The sequence below is a fragment of the Erpetoichthys calabaricus genome, chromosome 4 (assembly GCF_900747795.2).
Source record: "Erpetoichthys calabaricus chromosome 4, fErpCal1.3, whole genome shotgun sequence".
Classification (NCBI taxonomy): Eukaryota; Metazoa; Chordata; class Cladistia; order Polypteriformes; family Polypteridae; genus Erpetoichthys; species Erpetoichthys calabaricus.
Window position 1 is genome coordinate 153,601,577 of NC_041397.2, and position 20,424 is coordinate 153,622,000.

The window sequence follows — 20,424 nt, forward strand, 5'->3', positions numbered from 1 at the left end:
TATATTATTATAATGTGAAATAATGTTTTGTTATTGGACTTTTTTTAGTCTAAGGAAACACTGACGCTGATTTGAAAATTTATGATTTAACACCATACTCCTGAGGTTCTTACATTCATGATTTGTTTGCACTGAGTATAGGTGCAGTGTTATCCTCGACTCATTGGTTGCTAAATGTCACTCCTATTAACTTAATATTGCTGGTGCTTTAAGCTTTACTTGTTTATCGTTATTTTTTTTCTAGGTCTGTAAGAAAATGTGACTTGAATTAAATGTTGACTTTTTAATTTGAATTTCGAGTCACACTTAACTATGGTTCATTCTGTGGTCTTCTAAACCCTAATATGCATGCAGTACTTTACAGTACCGACCAAGTGTAATATATAATACAACCATATAGTACAGGGTAAGCCTAAATGAAGTACCACCTTTCTCAAGGTCATTGCATAAGGTAGAGGAGCCGAGCAGGTTGGGGTGGTGGTCCTTTGATAGGCGATCCATTGTAGTTTTCAGTTGGCAACATGCCTTGGTCCAGTGAGCACTGTGCTTTCGCTGTCGAAGCTTTCTTCAAAAACAATGAATCCATCATTGCCAAAAAACGTGCCTTCCAAACACACTTCAGCATTCCACCTAACGGCAATGTCCCAAATTGGAAAACAATTCTTCAGTGCCTGGCTATATTAAGACAGACGGGTAAAACATTGAACAGAAAAGCTCCAGACCGTCCTTGGACTGTACGAATGCTTGAAAACATCCAAGCTGTAAGGGCATCAATTTTGCAGTCTTCTAGACATTCAGCATGCAAACATGCTTCTGCCTTAGGCATTTCCAACACATCTTTGAGGAGGATTTTGCATGAAAATGATGATAGTGCAGGAACTCACTAAGAGAAACTGGAAGAGCTGTAGAGAGTTGTGTGCAAACATTCTGCAAACCATTCATTGAGATGCCATCATCATGTGCAGCAACGAGGCACATTTACATTTGAATGGTTGCGTAAATAAGCAAAACTTTAGCTGCTGGGCTGAAACCAACCCTTGTGAACTTCATCAGAGACTCCTGCATAGTGAGTGTGTTGCAGTTTGGTGTGCCATTACATAATTTGGCATTGTAGGCCCTTACTTTTTTGAGGGGGTAGGGGACAACGGTCATCGTCACTTCAGAACCTTACATTGAAATGTACTTTTTGTGGCCCCAGCTGGAACAAATGGATGTGGTGGATGCCTGGTTTCAACAGGATGGAGCAAGAGCTCATACGCTGTGGGGATCCATGCAAGTTTTGCAGGAGTTGTTTCCAGGGAAGCTGGTCTCCCTGCACAGAGATGTCAGGTGGCCTCCACGTTCGCCTGATCTTGCTCCGTGCGATTTCTTCTTGTGGGGCTATCTCAACTTGAAGATATATACACACCGACCTCAAAACCTTGACACCCTCACAGACGCTATTCGCAATGAAATCACCGCTATTCTCCTTGAAATGGCTGAATGAGTCATGCGAGCATTCAGAAATCATCTCGAAGAGTGTATTGCTAATGAAGTCTACCACCTTGAAGATATAATTTTTAAAACACAGTGAAAAAAATCTATTTTTGTGTCATCATAAAATTTATTTTATCTTGTAATGTTTTTGTAGAATGAACGTTTGAAATGTGGTACTTCTTTTTGGCTCACCCTGTATTAATAGTAAAATAAACAGTAGTTGATAAATAGCCTTTATATTAAACCCCTGCAAATGATTTTAGGTGGCAGAATGACAACATATGATGTAAAGATTTGTAGTTTAGAATATTTTTATAAGGATTTTAACTACACTGCATTTGTCATTTTTCCAATAATTCAGCATTAAATCTAACACATGAATGACAGTCTTGGATGTAGGGATATATACATTTAAATTACTACTGAAATCAATCAATTCATTGAAGCTGCATGTGTACCTAAATACGCACAATATAAATATACAAGAATTAATGGTTTTAGCAGATTTCTTGCTGCTTAATAATTTAATCCTCACTTGTGGATGCTAGCATAAGCCAAGTATCTTTTTAATATGGGGGGAATGCCATTTTTTGAGCTGGATGGCTACAGTGGCTTCAGAATTTGGTTCTAAACAAATTTTTAATGAGAAGTCAATTGTTTCTACTAATAGAACAATGCCATTTAATTAATTGCTTGCATCAGCTCTTTGTGAATGTTACTAATAACGCTAACTTAGCTTTACTTGTCTTTGAAATTAAGGAAGATGTGTGGTAATTGCTATTAGTTCACAGTCTCAATTTAGTTGAAACAGATGCATATATACAGTATTCACATTTATTTATCAGACACTTTAATTTAAAGTTCATGAACTCTCCAGTCCATGAACAAAAATACTAAGTCACCAAATTAGGGATACTTATGTACAAGTGTATATTTAACACATTGTGCATGAGCTGAATTTACATTGAAATTTCCCCTACCCAATAAATGGAACAAAGTGGGAAAGAGACACAGAGAGAAACAATACAACTGTATGTACTCTAACACACAAGCAACACATAATATTTTTAGCCATACCTGAACTTTTATTTTCATTACATTTTCAGGTTGTTGTGGGAAATACTGTATATGTTACTGCATATGCTGCCAGCATACTTGTAATGTGTTTTATGAGACATATGAGTATTTTGAACTGCTGTTCATGTGAATCATAATGTGTTCTATATTGATAATGTACTTAGGTGTGTGTCTGCTAGAAATCTTGAAAAAATTCATCCTCAAGATTTTGATGAATCTTTACGTTTTAGACCTTCCTGAATCCGAAAATACCATTTTTGAAATTATGTCTGTGTGTAAACACAATAACTCAAAAACTCTTTAACCTATGTCAAGGAGATTCTGTACACCTGCTTTATATCAAAAATAAGGAATCCTATCAACTTTTTGGCCACTTCTGGCAACCGGAAGTACAAATTTTGCATAGATATTTATAATGATAAAAAGAAAACAGATGTGAAATTTGAGAAAAATTGCTCAACCAGAAGTAGTATTTTATTTAAGCAACCATCTGAATTTTTTGTATCATGGAAATATAAATGTGTACACGATATTAAAAACTGTATTCAATATACCACATATTCTTTCAATAACTATTATTAATTTTATTTTAATTTATACGCCATTAGTTTAATAATAACATGTAAACACTGAACATGCCATGTAAATATAAAGATGTAATGGGAACAATAAGCTTCTATGTCCCCGTCGTGTTCCTGGTAATACATTTAATTTTCTGATTTTTTTTTTTTTTATTTCCACCATCATTATTATAATTAAATGTAGCTAAATACATTTTACTTGTAGCAATTTATTGCAACAAATATTATATAATACCAACACTTTTTCTTTTTTTTTAGGTGACTGCAACTCTTTTTATTTTGCATGTAATCTACAGGGTGGTCCAGATCTAATTATGCAATTTTCATTACGCTATAACTTATTAAGTTTATTACATAGAGAATTCACAAAAAATTCTTTTTGTTGCTGATAGATGGCAGCACCTTCCCTGCTTTCGTTTATTACAAGATATTTCGAACAATTCTTTTGTCTTTCATTGTTTTCCTGCATTGCATTAAAAGTTGCATAATTAAATCTGGAGCACCCTATACATAGGTAATGCATATGTAAACATGAAAAAATTCCACCGTTTTCAACCTCCCTAAGTGCGAAAATATCATTTTAACAAAAATTTTGATTATAAATACAGATAAATGATTGTGTATTGATATTATCAATTAGTTATGAGGAGAAACAAATACATATGATAGTTGAGAAATATTGTGCAACTGGAAGTGGTTCTGATGACCTTTTCCTCTATCTCAGTATATAAGAAAGCCGAGGGGAACACACTCCCGATTTTTAAATCTTATGATACACAGGAGATATTGTAACTGTACTCAAGAACTATATCTGAATAGCTCACTTTAGAGAAAAACATGTCTTTGCAACTTGGTGGTTTGTAGCATACAGTGATTAAATGCATTTTATTGGAAATAGAAAATAATTTGATTCTCACTCTACTATAATGCACTGTCCTGTGAAGCAGTAATTTTAAGATTGTTATTATAATCGCATAATTGGAAGCCTCATATACTTCAAGTAACATTTTTTTTATATTATTACTTAATGTCTAATTAAAATAGCTCGGGGAGGTCATAGAGATGATTCCAGAGAAGTCAGAGAGCAACCAGTTGTACACTTTAGTTTTGCATTAAGAAAGTATCCTTTAATATCTATGCTGAATGAGTTGTCACTTGTTGATGGCAGCATTTAAAAAGAATTTAAAAATTTATTTTAACCAAAAGTACATGTAACATGTTTCACCCATGCTTTGATGTAGATTTCTATATGGTAAAACAACCTGTGAGTTTTAGATTTGAACTAACAAAACAGACAACTGTTAACTACGCAATCTTTTTATGTACATTTGTATGGTTTTGGGCTTCCCCCTCCTACAAAAATAGTCACACGGCTGTGCCATCCAACTAAGAGCATTTGAGTTGTAAGAATACATAATTGTAGTCTCTCCATCAGAGATGCAGACTCCTCTACTTTCATGTTAAAAATTCCTTGACTTAATACTTAATTACATAGTTCATGTATAGGTTAAATGCAAAACACTCAATCTGAGAAGACTGTCTTAAATAATCCTAAGAAATCCTTAGCAAATTGAAAGATTACTATTGTTTAACTATTCAGACTTTATTAGAATTTATTTTTTGAATAAGGCCATATTAGCACTGTGAGCTAAATATATTATCACAGAACCACATAAAAATGAAGTTTTTTATCAATAACATTTAAAGAGGCATACGAATGGAAATTAATGATGAATACATAGACAGGTATTTCAGGTTAGGCTGTGTGAAAAAGTAAACTACAGATGAACTGTGCAGAATGGTGGAACATATCCTACATTTAGTTACATTTAAAAAGACAAATTATGAATGTTTAATAATGCATCGTGATAACTTTTTTTTTTACTTTTCCTCTGAATGATTTCAGGTCTACAAACTTAACAGACAATGTATTCATACAGTAGCTTGAAAAAGCAGCCTATTCCATTGCTGTTTGTGTGATCTCGGATATGAAGCTCCTGCATGACTGAATCATGGGACATCTAGGAAATATGGGCAGAGTCTTACTCTGGCTACATTTACACATGCCCATTCCAAAGGCTGCAGTGAGGGCTACTTGGCATTTTGGCCCACTCATCTAGGGATTCCAAAATATGACAGTATAAATAACATTGAAGGTCCAGATATATAATCCTACTGTTTGCCTATTAGAACATAGACAATATCCTTGAAATTTAAAAAACAATCTTCAACAGCTTCAGCTGTAGGTGAGTTCTTTGAAGAAATAAAACTAGATTCTCTTGTTTACAAGCAATAGAATTGTAGTGTATCTATCAAATGAAGGTAAATTAGTAAAGCCAAATAACAGATTTCTTCAGTGTCCAGGCAGCAATTTTTCAAATAGGGCAACAATTTATCACTTATTTAAGTATACTGTACATAAGCTCTAACACAGGCATATACCAAAACTGGTATGTTGATTGCCATGTTTATTTTGTTTATTGATGGGAAGAAGCCTCTGTGATTTTTTATAATCATTATACTAAAAATGTCATGTTGTTGTTTTATGGAGTCAGAGAAATTGCCCAGTACATGTATTCATGAATAGTCAAAAGTCATTGGTTTTATCATCTACACTGAGAAAAATAGCTCACTATAATTAAACCACATTACCTATATTAGTGTATCTTTATGCACATGTAAAAGAGCAGAAAAATACACTGCAGTTAACATGGCCCGTAAGTGAACTATCAAATTAATATCAATTATTTGTAGAATACTGTAAAGTCTCAAGCAACTCGCATTGTATTGCTTATCGAAGACATAAATATGCCATGAAGAAGATAAAACTTTCATGAAGCATTCATTGCATTGTAAGCTGAAATAACTCCTCTGTTAAAAAAAGTATTGCCTTGAGGGCTTTAAAAGCAGCAGTACGTGTGTTTGGACTATTAATGAAGTTTCTGAGTCTGAGGATGAAATTAGGACTTTTACTTGAAATGAGAAAACCCTTGAAATACCTGATCAAACTACATCATTTGTTTTACCTGGGGATGTGGTTATATAATATGATGAAATTGAAAAGACAGCTGGATCCAAAGGATGTTTCAAGATTCTTGTAACTACATAAACTACTTGGCAAATAAGACCATTTCAATTTTATTGGAAGACAAGACAAAAGCAGTGCGTGCAGTATCATATGTAATATTAGCAGTCATTCAACAAGCATTTATTTATCATTATGACTATTTTGCTGCTGGTAACTGAAAACATGCTGTATCACAGATATCCTTAGCATACTATGGAATAATTAACATGATAATGTCATAAGCAAAATTGTAATAGGCAAGTTTGACTGACAACACTAATTTAATTATTTAATACAAACAAGAAGTTTATTCTCTCCTGAATTAAAATTTTCAGGAAAATAACAACACATTAGTTCCACATGTAAATACCCTGTATGCCCTCTTGGATGATCAGTTTCCATAAGATAAATTACAGCAGTAGCTTTGACTTCAATCTTGAAGACGATGAGGTCAAAAGGTCTGATCTCAAAATCCTAAGAGGTTCCTTCATCAAGGTACAGTTATAGTCATTCACTAATAACTTTAAGTTTGCAGTTAGTGAAAAAATTAAAAGCAAATTTTAGGTTTTCCTGATGTGGATAGATTTGCTTATCAAAATTATTATTTCATTGTTTTTAAAAAGTTGATGGATAATTGAGGAGAATTCCTAACATCCTGTGCAGATTATTAACTTGGATTTACAGTAGTTTAATGAATACTTAATGACTGTTGATTTAATGATTTATTACATTTAATTAAAGTGTAGTTGTTTAAATAAAATGTTTATTTTTTTATGTTTTGCTTGTGGTGTTTATGCCTAAAATTCTTTATTTTCAATGTATGTATTTTTCTTTATCTCACTCTCTTCTATCTATGTAAAATGCTTTTAAAGACCTTTTCTCACTTTGATCAAATCTAAGAAATGGGCAGTCCCATTCACAAAAAAGGGAATGATTTACCTAAAATATTCTGAAGTTTCCTTTTCTATTGTTCTGTGTACTCAGTGGTAAACAATATAGTCTATCTATTATAAAAAGAAATCCTGTCCCCTGTCCTGATAGTCTACGATACGTGATCTTTCTTGGAAGATAATTTAAAGACCCGCGAGACGAAAGAGACCTGCCATGGTGCGTCTCATGGGAACATAGAACGAGAGTCTTGCAAGACACACCCTACTTACAAGCAATATCAAAAAAATACAAATCGGTAGTGTAAAGGCAGTCATGCAGCACACACAGCTCCAGGGCTCTCAGTGCATATAAAGTGTATGAGGTCAATACGGTAGAAATGAAATGAATAGGGTAGAAATTAAACGTTGACGATTAAACGAAGAAGAAAGAAAAGCACGGAGAAAAGAGACTCAAATGCGTTGGACAGAAAAAAGAGCAAAAAAGAATAATCGAGGTGCAAATTCAGAAAATAAGGAAAGTAATTATCAGCTCGGAACAAGTGGAATTGAAAAAAAAGCACATCCAGTCCGGCTCAGAATTAAATGACAGTGAGTAAAAGACAAAGTAGAACTTCATAGAGATGTTTACAAACGTTGGCGCTAAACACATGCAGAGCAGGTTAGAGACTATGAAACCAGGGAAATTAGAAAGGCTCAAAAAAAAACAAACAAACAAAAAAATGTTGGCGCTATACACATGTGGAGAAAGTTAAAGGATATGAAAGTAGGAAAATTAGAAAATATAAAAAAGTAAAGATCGCAGTAGCGCAAACAAACAAATTGCCTCATTTAACTATGCACCAGTCTAACTTTGGTTTTGCACAATAATTACTACACTATTGCACCTTAACACTTAATTCTACTTTATTCAACAACAACAACAACATTTATTTATATAGCACATTTTCATACAAAAAGTAGCTCAAAGTGCTTTACATAATGAAGAGAAGAAAAATAAAAGACAAAATAAGAAATTAAAATAAGACAACATTAGTTAACATAGAAAGGAGTAAGGTCCGATGGCCAGGGTGGACAGAAAAAACAAAAAATAATTTTACTTATTTATTATGTTCTACTATACTGTTATCTTTCGATCTATGACTTTTTGTTAATCTAACTGATATTCTTCTAACTTTGCACAGTTTTTGATAAGCGGATCAGGATGCATTTCACTGCGTGTTGTCCTGTACAACTATCCATCCATCCATCCATCCATTGTCTCCCGCTTATCCGAGGTCGGGTCGCGGGGGCAGCAGCTTGAGCAGAGATGCCCAGACTTCCCTCTCCCCGGCCACTTCTTCTAGCTCTTCCGGGAGAATCCCAAGGCGTTCCCAGGCCAGTCGAGAGACATAGTCCCTCCAACGTGTCCTGGGTCTTCCCTGGGGCCTCCTCCCGGTTGGACGTGCCCGGAACACCTCACCAGGGAGGCGTCCAGGAGGCTTCCTGATCAGATGCCCGAGCCACCTCATCTGATTCCTCTCGATGCGGAGGAGCAGCGGCTCTACTCTGAGCCCCTCCCGGATGACTGAGCTTCTCACCCTATCTTTAAGGGAAAGCCCAGACACCCTGCGGAGGAAACTCATTTCAGCCGCTTGTATTCGCGATCTCGTTCTTTCGGTCACTACCCATAGTTCATGACCATAGGTGAGGGTAGGAACATAGATCGACTGGTAAATTGAGAGCTTCGCCTTGCGGCTCAGCTCCTTTTTCACCACGACAGACCGATGCAGCGCCCGCATTACTGCGGATGCCGCACCGATCCGCCTGTCGATCTCACGCTCCATTCTTCCCTCACTCGTGAACAAGATCCCGAGATACTTGAACTCCTCCACTTGAGGCAGAATCTCGCTACCAACCCTGAGAGGGCACTCCACCCTGTTCCGGCTGAGGACCATGGTCTCGGATTTGGAGGTGCTGATTCTCATCCCAGCCGCTGTGACAAATAAAGAATCTTGAGAATTTCAAAAATGGAGTTTACCACACATGCATTTATTGGTTACTTTGTTAATGTATATATATTTATCTGTCTGCTTATTTAAAAACCTAAATTTACCCCAGGAGTCAAAAACGTTCTGTCTAGCCCTTGTATAAAAACCTAGACAAAAGCTGGGGTATCACCTTGGTAAACCCATGTACTTTTGGAACTGTAAGAGGAAAATAGCACGACTTTACAGACCGGAGTCCAATGCAGAACTCTACTTACTTTGTTACTTTGTAAAAAAAACATATTAAATGCTGATGATGTAGATCGTTTTGTCTGTGCTGAAATTCCAAACAGAGAAACCTATCCTGACCTCATTAAAAAGATTCAGCATATTGGGACTTGCAAGATTACAAATATTGTTTTTACAGAAGTTCTGAAATAAAAGTGAAACAAATGATAATTGTTCAACTGTCCACGGATGCACTCTGTTCACTGGACACTCGTTCCCCTACAGAAGTTGTGTCAAATTGTTGAATCCCTGTCAGCGTCTCTTCATTGTTTCTTTTTCTTCCACTCTGGGCTCCGTGTGTTGCTGGGACCTAGGCATGCCTCATTTCTCGTCTGTCAGCTTCGCTTGGTCCTTTCATGCGGATTCCCTCTCTTGCTGAACCCACATCCGGCGTCTCTTTGTGGAACTGTCTCTTCCTCCCTGGAAGTGTTGCTGTCCTTGTCCCTCACGTCGTTCCAGCCAGGCACCTTTGTCTGCCTGAAAGCCCCTGTGCTCTGTCCGAGTGCCTTGGCAGCGTTTTCTGTGGACTGTTCCCCTTTGCCTTCTTCTGCCAGGAGTTTTTATCCACTTCAGCCCCTGCCATTATCAGTTCTGGACAATCAGATTAAACAATGGTACATCTGCATTTCACAAACAATCCTGACACAATCAGTAACTGGATTATCCAGGATCCTCCAAGGAAGCAGCAGTTCTGTTATCACACGTGGTATTGTTTGTAAATCTCAACCAGCCATAAACTTCAAAGTGGTGACTCCTTTGCAGTACAGCAAATAAATACATCCTGCAGACAGCCTTTTAACTTTGCACCCCCCAGTCCCAACAATGGGTGCCTAATGGAACCAACCAGTGCACATCCCCCTCTGACATACTATGTTGAATACATTTCTTCTGTATATGTGCTTGCCTTTGTTACGACTGAAAAGGAAGAATGGAGGAAAGATTTTAAATAAGCACATGACTAGGAGATAAATGGGAAAAAAACAGTAGTCAAAAAATGGGCAGATGTCAAAAACAGGAGGCAGACAAAAACACCAAAACCTTAGTTAAAAATGTTTTTTCTAATCACTGTCAAATACATTTTACCCTTTTCTTTAACACGCAAAATTCTCGTTTTAATTCAATTCAATCTTGAATGCAAAGATTGTCATGATGGTGCTTTACATAAAATCATGGTGATAACATCACGTGTTAGGTGCCCATGAGAACATTATGAACAACAAAATGGCCACAGGCAAGCATCAAAATCCAAAATGGTGATGCAGACACTCAAAAACAATTCGAAAACAATCCACAAAAGGCAACACAGTGATGTCATGAAAATAAAGTCAGAAAAACAATACTACTTTGAAAAACAAAAAATGCAGAAAATAATAGCAGAAATACATTCACAAGTGCAAAAATAAATCAAAACGGGCTGGCGTAATTCATTTTAAATTAGTTAACTGTATCCAGTCATCTAAGGTTAGACTGGATAAAATCTTCCTAGATATTGATCCCAAATTTGATTAGTACAGACACCAGCTACTCTCCTTCACATGTGTACTGGTGTTCTCCTGCAATAGGAGAATTTTGGAGGCCCATTCAGCTCTGTTCCTTTACATCTATCTTTGGTTTTCCTCAAACTCATATTTTATCAATAAGTTCCCTGGCTTTTTTGATTGTGTTTCTGTACCTCAAAAAATAAGTTTTTCCTTTAGTGGTTCAAGTACAAAATTGTATTCTTCCTGGCAAGTCATTTAAAATCTCTTTAAAGGTCTGAAGTATGGCAAAGATTAAGGCTTGCTTTCTTTGTCCTCTGGCTGTTTCCTATGATCCTTTCCTTTCTGTCTTCTTTTCACAGATCCCTTTAATTCGTACTCCCTCTTTTTATATTAAAAATGGTTTTATTCAATGTATTTGTGTGCAGACCAATCATACTGTAAATGTTTTCTTTGCTATTGTCTGTGGTATCTCCTTATGTTCTGTTGTAGTCTGAATATATGGACAATCGTTTATAGGACTGAGTGACCACAAGCCACTGCTGTCTGTTCTGATCAAACCTTTAAATGACTATCTAATCGCAATATAAAGAATCAAGACAACAAAAGTTGCAAACCTCATCTATACTTCAGGAAAGAACATGTTTGTTGCAGATATACTGTTATACAGTAGTATGCACAAAGAAGAGAAGAGAATAGCATTTGATTGCCAGGTGCAAACTTTCAGTCCTCAGTGGACATGACTATACAGTATTGATCTACCAAAAGTTCTGAACAGATACAGAAGCAGATGAGACAATAACATATTTGAAAGCAGCTATACTGAATGAATGGCCTGATCAGGTTGAGGACCATCTCACAATAGTACACTGAACATACTGTATCTATCTGATCTTAATGTGGAGAATGGCATCATCTTCCTAGGCAATAAGTGTTAAACCCACAAGCCTAAAGAAAGAGGTTCTTCACAAAACCAGTGTAGATTATCTGAGTGGGGAAAAGCTAATGATGTTCTGTATTGGCCTAAACGTAATCAGGATATGCCTCTGAACCAATTGGAAACACTTTCACCACATCTGGCTACAACCAGACCTTAGTACTATGTTGGGGTAAACATATTTGGTTTGTATGGAGAAAGCCATATATTAGTGATGGATTACTACTTCAGCTACCCTGAAGAAGCTACCATAGACACAGCACAATAACTCATTCCACAGTTACCTTAGATAGGCAATTCACTGAGAGCGTAGACAAAATAGTCAAAGGGCTAATGAAAAAAGCACATGACAGCAAGAAAGACTTCATAACATACAGTATCTCAAAATGAATTTCAGATTTATTTAAATTCAGTTCAGCTTTTTAGGCATATAAAACTCAAGGTATCTTCTATACATTTTAAGATATCTGCAATACATTTTAAGTATCTCAAATGCATTTCAAGTTCTATAAACCATTTTCTATAACATTCCCAATTCTTTCAATAGACTTCTTGTTGATTTTAGGATATTTTAATATGTAATTGAACTAAAAATACAGGGTAAATTATTTTAAAGTATGTAGAAATGCATTTTATGTATCAAAAAATGGACAGAAATCTATTTTTGAGATATCCAGAAACATATTTGAGACATCTTAACTTGCATTTTATACAATTGAAAATATTAAGATATATGATAAAACATATTTCAAGATATCTCAGATGGACCAGAAACCTATTCTAAGATATCAGAAAATAAATATGAAATAGGGCCTATATAGACATACAGTTTTAGATATCTCAAACTTGAGTCAATATGGACTGTGAAATGCATTTTAAAGCATCTGAAGTTCTCTATGAGATATCTAGAAAATACATCCAGACCATTTTAAGAGATCTCAAATGCGTATTTTCTGATATAGTATCTTAAAATCCTGGCATTTTGAAATACCTTGAATTGCACAGGAAGTAATTTTAGAATATCTGAAATGTATTTCAGAATATCTTAAAAGGACAGAAGCCTTTACTGAACACATGCTAAATTTAAGAAGTCCTTTTGATATATAATAGAGATGCTTCGATCAGGTTTTTTAAGACAGAAACTGATTTTGTGTTACTTGATCAGCCATTTCTGATTTTTTGAAATTCTGAAGGTTTATTGTTCAGTGACCATAAAATACTAAAATAAATAAAAAATTATTAAAATACATACTTTAATAAAATATTTACAAAAATATTCATCTATAATGCATATGGCATAAAACAAGATAAAATGCTTCTCATTAAAAGTGGTTTGGGGTAGTCACCCCGTATACTTGGTAAAAATCTGCTATAACTGAAGCACAGATTAGTCACTAAAGACTGATTCCAAACAGAACTGAGCAAACATTGAGAACAGGCAGGAATTTATAGAGAGCAGAGAGGAAGGGGTGTGCTTATAGAACCTGAACCATAAGTGATGTCAGGCTGATCCTTCTTTGCAGGGCTTGGAGAAAAAGGAAGAGAGAGTCAGTACACATCGCCACCCCCTGGTCCAGAGTAGAAGTACAATCACTTAAGCACTTCAACTGCCTCCCATGCGCATGTGTGTAACAACATGTATTGTGGCCTTCAGGCCAGAACAGCTGTCCAAACTCGACACAAGCAGATGCAATGCAAACATTTTGCACACTACATGTGTTTATTATTGTGGGAGAATGCTTCTCTATCATTCCCCTCAGCAGCACAGTACAAAGCACAATAAACACAGCCCTTTGTCACTGTCTTTCTCTTCTCTTTCTCGTTCTTCCACTCCTCCTCCAGCAGGATTTGTCCACTTCCTCCTGACTATGACTCTCGGACTAGTGGCAGCAAGCTCTTTTTATTCTGTTCCTGGGAGTGCTCCAGGTGGCTGGTTAGCTGGGTCTGGAATTACTCCCAGCTCTGGTGAAAGCCCAGCGTAGCAGGCCTCTGCAACCTCCTCAGCTACCACAGGTGGCATCCACGGAACCCAACAGGGCTGCAGTGAACTCCAACTCCCAGCGTGCCCTGCAGAAATCCATGTAGCCACAGCAACCCGGGGGGGCTGCCTTCTAGCATCCTGGTGGAGATAATGCACTAAATATTCTCTCTCTCACCCGTTCTTTCATCCAGCTGGAATCCCGGCCGGGCAGTGCTCCTGGCCATATGCTACAGTATATATAATCTCACGCAATCAATTAATTGTTAATGGCAATTAAACACTGCTTAAATGTAAATACCGTATATACTCACGGATAAGTCGGGACTTGATTTTACCTTATAATTTCTGGTAGTTTATAATGTTGGTCGTATAAGTCGAATGCAGAAAACTCACGCCATTGGTCCAAGAGATTATGATATGCTAACACCCACCTGAGACAGTAACCACGGAGCACACTGCCTTTTTTTTTTGTATGTATTGTGCCTACGTGACTACACGGTAATACCCAAACTATACCAAAGCAACATTTGCACTGATTTGTGTTTTTGTATCTCACACCCTCATACACCTTTATCGTAAGAGCATCCCTTATCTACGATGGAGCGTTCGATCAGAAGAAATTATGAAGCTGGTTTTAAATTAAATGTTGTTGAAGTAGTGAAAGAAATTGGTAACTGCGCTGCTGCAACAAAATTCAATGTGTCTGAGAAACTGATGCGAGATTGGAAGAGGCAAAAAGATGTAAAAAAAAATTTTTGAACGGGCATATAAATTGGGGTCTGATTTTATGATCGATTTTTCAGGTTTCAAGACCCAACTTATATGTGAGTATATACGGTATATATGCACATATAGATTTAAATCATTTTCACATCAGTGTATCAGCTCAACATTTGTAATTCTTGAGATGCAATTATAAAATATAGATTATGTAGATTATTTTAATTATGTAGTACTTGTTTCTTACCAAAATTTATTCTGTATGATTGTTTCCTTAAGAGGCATTAGCTCTCTGGAAATGTGTTCTTTTGAATTGCGGAGTTTTAATTAACCTGAATTTAAATAATTATAAATAAAAAAGGTATTATCCCCACCCCTCATGCAATATGACGGTTACAAGATTACATGAGAAGCATAAAGGATAATCTAGCTCTTTATTGATGGGTTCACGCAGTATTTCAAATGGGAAGCTTATGACAGACATATCAAGCATGTGGGTATCTTGATCTACTCAGTCTTGCCATCTTTCGTTTGCCACGCTGAAAGGATTTTAACCGGACGGAAGACATAATCTTCTGCCCAGCCTCGGACGGAAGACATAATCTTCCACTTAGCAGCTTCAAAGTGTGTTGGCCATAGGTCCATTCATATATACTGGTTGCTCCATGTGCAGGCTCTTGGCTCCGGATCCAAACAAGGACAGGAAAGGACTCAAACCCCACCTTCAAAAATACAGGAATAGCACAATGCCTACATACAGTTCTCATTCTCCCAACAAGGAAAGTGTGCTGACAGAGGACAGAAATATACTAGTCTGTCTTTAGGCTGATTATTCAATTCTCCAGTTGTCTTTTGGCTCTCTAGTCCTGTGCTTGGCTCGGCAATTCTAAATGAAGATGCGGTGCCCCTGTGTACCATACTTGGTCGGCCTGTATGAATGAGTCCATAACAGTGGGCACAGAGAACAGTGACATTAAACTTAAATAACAAAACATAGTATAACAATGATACACAGCAACAAATAATAAACACAGTACAAATCTTTAAAAAGGCTATTTTGTTTGCTAAGCAGCAATTTCAAATTTGTCTTTATCGTTTCTTTTTCCAATTAAAAGTGGAAGGTTTTGCATTTTAAACAAGAACGCTGTCCAAACTCTAGCGGTATCTGTTTTAATTTAAAGGATAAAGGTCTGAATTCCTTAAAGTAGCTTTTCTTACTGTTTGTCTTATGTCACAGGATGAAGCCTCCAATTATTTTTTTCAGTTTATTACTCTACTTTCTTTAACGTAAAGGCTAAAAGTCCAATTGCCTCTGGTTCACTGATAAACAAACTTCCACTGGATGCTGTTTGTTTACACTGCTGGAAGTTTGCTGCAAAAGAAAAAAAAGACATGTGCAGGCTCAGCTACCACAATACCTTGCATAAAGGAGCAGAGCAACTAAGTTACCGCAAAGCTTAGAAAAGCAGGGGCTGAAAATATTGGTTTTTGTGATCGGCCTTTTTACTGATCACCAATTGAGTCTTTTTTAACAAAAATTTGCTGATTCTGATCGATCAGAGCATCCCTAATATATACAGTAGTATCTTAAATTACATTTTATGTATCTCAGAATTAATGTGAGGTTGCATCACGATGTCTTGAAATTCAGTTATGATATCTTAATGCATTTCACAGAATTCAAAATAAGCTTCATAAGTGTGTTGTTCTGTAAAAACTCTCCACCTATAAATTATATTTTTTATATGTTACTTACCCATGTAGCTAGTAGCAGTGGCCAAGAAAACATATTAATCTTAATCATTAAGAAACTACATATTGAAGATTCAAACTCAATGGAACCCTGTGATGCCCAGATCTGCATAATAGCAAATTATGTTGTTAAAAATAAAAAAAAAAGTCCATGAGAAAATAATAGATAATAGAAACTGAATAAAACCTGAATAAAAAAATTGCACATAAAAGCACGCTTGTTTGGTTATACCATGATTTTATTTGAGAACTAACAGTGTCAGATCGGTACGGGGAGTGAACGCGACTGGGAGATAAAATTGAATTAAAAAAACAAAACAAAAAAAAAAACTCTAACTTTTACAAGTACCATAACTTTACAAAGGGTATTTAAGACGTGCAATTTTTCATTTATTCGGTTTTTATTAATTTTATTCTTGAGTAAAAGCACACTTGTTTCATTTATTTGTTAGAGACTCAAATCAAATGTATGTTTTTATTATATAATAGTAACAATAATAGCAGCCCACCATTCAAAGTGCTAAATGCAGGAAGGACCCGGGATTGAATCAGCAATGTCTTGATTACGAAACAGCAGTTCTTACCCCACACCAGACGCAAACATGTTTACTTTGTATCGATTAATATTTGGGCTTCAGTTTTCACATATTGACAGCAACATGTATATTGAAACATTTATTTTTCTTCGATTTTATTCTTGAATAAAAGCACACTTGTTTTGTTATATCTTTTGTGAAAGTGTTTATTTGATATTTGAACTTCAGTCTTCACGCATTACACACATCACATCAACATTTTGTCATTATTACTATAACATATAAAAGAATTTTCTGTTTTAATTGTATTCTACATTTCTTCTCTCACAAGAAATGGCATCCTACATTTACACAGATCGTTGTAGACATGGAACACACATGAAATATATGTATTTCAAATAATGATATATTATCTATACTAATAAAAGGCAAAGCCCTCACTGACTGACTGACTGACTGACTGACTCATCACTAATTCTCCAACTTCCCGTGTAGGTGGAAGGCTGAAATTTGGCAGGCTCATTCCTTACAGCTTACTTACAAAAGTTAGGCAGGTTTCATTTCGAAATTCAAAGCGTAACGGTCATAACTGGAACCTCTTTTTTGTCCATATACTGTAATGGACTGCAGCTCGCTGGCCGTGGGAGGCGAAGTTGCGTATCGCGTCATCACGCCTCCCACGTAATCACGTGAACTGACTGTGAACGCAGTATGTACAAAACAAGGAAGAGCCCCAAAGAGCGCTGAAGAAAACATTCATTACACAATTGAGAAGGCAGCGAAACAATAAGAAGCGAAGCACGGTGTAAACCGTAAGTTTAAATTAAGTTTATAGAAACGCTCCCGCTGCCGTTTGCAATACCATATTCGTGAGATACAAGTTTATATATATATATATAGATATGTATATATATATATATGTGTATATATATGTAGATATGTTGGCCAGCAAGTCAGCTAACATTCGCCACGGTGCCTTCAGTTGTGACAAGCAGATCATAGAATGGTTGAAAATAGTTTACTGTCAAATAATGTAAAAAGAGTACGCGACACGTGTTTCGCCCTAATTCTTGGCTCATCAGACATACACACTCACTGCACTCCCTTACGGGAATCGAACCTCGGCGCTAGAGGCGAAGCCCCTAACATTGCTCCACGGCGTGTGGTTCGTTTATTTGACAGCATGTATATCGGGGTAATTACAGTCACGGCATTCGTAGTCTGAATCACAATCTGATTGTATGGGTGGTTACCTACCAGGTAACGCTTGCGAACAAGCCAGTTTCCCTTTCGGTTTGTGCGCCGCATGTGTTGCATTGTTCTCCGTGCGTGCGTGCTTTCGCTGTGAAGTCTTTGTGCTCTATTTCATTTCCCTTATGGTTCGTACGCGCCAATTACTGTATTTAAGCACGTGTTCAGCCTCTCCCTGTTCATTGTTCTCAGTCAGAGTGCGTGCTTTACCTGTGAACTCTTTGTGTTCTACAGTATTTCGTGTGCTTTTGCAGTTAACCATGGCTTCTAAGCAAGTGAAGAATGGTGAGAAGAAAGTGTTGCAATGTTACTTTTCTGTTTTTTTCAAATGTTTATTTTTTTTCCATGTGTTTAAAACTCGTTTAAAAAGCGTGTTTAATGCAATCGGGTTGTAATGCTATTAGCCTGAACTCCTAAAACGTTACTGTCTTGGTTGGCTTTTAAATAAAGTTCGAATTTGTTCAAATGTTCCTTTTTTTTCCCCTGTGCTTAAAACTCATTTAAAAAGCGTGTTTAATGCGATCGGGTTGTAATGCTATTAGCCTGAACTCCTAAAACGTTACTGTCTTGGTTGGCTTTTAAATAAAGTTCGGATTTGTTCAAATGTTCCTTTTTTTTCCCCTGTGCTTAAAGCATTTATACAACGATCGGATTGTAAGGCTACAGCTGAACTGCTGCAATATCACAGAGAGAGAGAGAGCTCATGTGCTGCTGAGAGAGGGAGGAGGGAGGCTCACTCGCTGCAGAGAGAGAGAGAGCCTGCGTGTGCAGCTGAGGAGGGAGGAGGGGGGCTCACACGCTGCAGAGAGAGAGCCTGCGTGTGCAGCTGAGGAGGGAGGAGGGGGGCTCACACGCTGCAGAGAGAGAGAGCCTGTGTGTGCAGCTGAGGAAGGAGCCTGGGTTTTTGTGTCAGTGTTATTCAATGTTTTTACATTAGTTTACTATTACACTGTGCATTCTATGGTGTAATTAGCTATATTTGTGCTTAAAAAATCTTTAAAAAAATATATTTACATACAGTTCGTACGGTCTGGAACGGATTAATTGTATTTACATGTAATCCTCTGGGGGAAATTGCTTCGGTTCATGACCAAATCGGTTTACGACCAGAGGTTTGGAACGAATTATGGTTGTGAACCGAGGTTCCAATGTATGTATATATATATGTGTCTGTGTGTGTATATATATATATATATGTGTGTATATATATATATGTATGCGTATGTATGTATGTGTATATGTATATATGTATATGTGTGTGTGTATGTATGTGTGTATATGTATGTGTATATATATGTTGATATGTGTATATATATATATATATGTATATATGTGGATGTGTATATATATATATATAAATAAATATATATATATATATGTATATATGTGTATATGTAGATATGTGTATATGTAGATATGTATATATATGTATATATGTATATGTATATATATATGTTTATGTGTGTCTGTGTGTGTATATATATATATATATATATATATATGACAGCAACACTCATAACAATGACAACACAATTACATTGACAATCACGTTGCGTTATTTTTAAAATGTTTCCTTTTCTTTTTCATAACCTCTTTAACATACTACTTCTCCGCTGTGAAGCACGGGTATTTTGCTAGTTTACCCTATAAAACTCCAGGTACCTCACACCCAGATAAAGAACCTTTAGCTGGGAAAACTTCAGCTGTGTCGGTAGAGTATGGGTTAGCAGGCTGCTTGCTGCCAGTGCTGATCAACACATTTGCAAATCAAAGACACTAATGAGGAGGTGTGAAGGAATTTAAGACGGCCCAGGATTATGATTTTTTTCATAGGCCGCAGGGATTCTAGTGTTAAATGAGACAGGCAGTTGGTGGAAACGAAGCTGCAGGGATGTTAGGTTATCAGAGCTCCTTCTATCGAAATTGCTGAATCTGAAGGTGGGTGATGCAGATTTGACACCAAGCCTGGCATTTCTTCCTCCTGATGAAGGTCTGTGAGGTCATATTGGGTGGATGCCCCTTACCTGACCTCTTGCATGGCTGGGACTCCTCCCCAGGTGAGTGGCCTTTACCTGTGATCAGGCTCGTCAGACCAGTTGAGTTTATTCTGGGGCCAGTTTCTTCCCAACATTAAGGCATGCAATGGCTTCAGGACCACCTCCGCACACTTTTGACTAAGTTGCCACTGTACAACAATCCAATAGATTGATGTGGGGTAGTCCTTAGTCACACCATAAATACAGATAAGACTCTCCCGCTTGCAATCATATTGTTCTGACAGGACTTAATGGCCAGCAATGATGGTAACATTGCTGCCAGTACAGGACAGGATGCCTGTTCACTCTGGCTGTGCCTGAAAAAGGAATGTCAAGAGGGTTAGGCGTGACCATGTAACAGTACCTTCCTACTCTGGCCCAAGCACACTC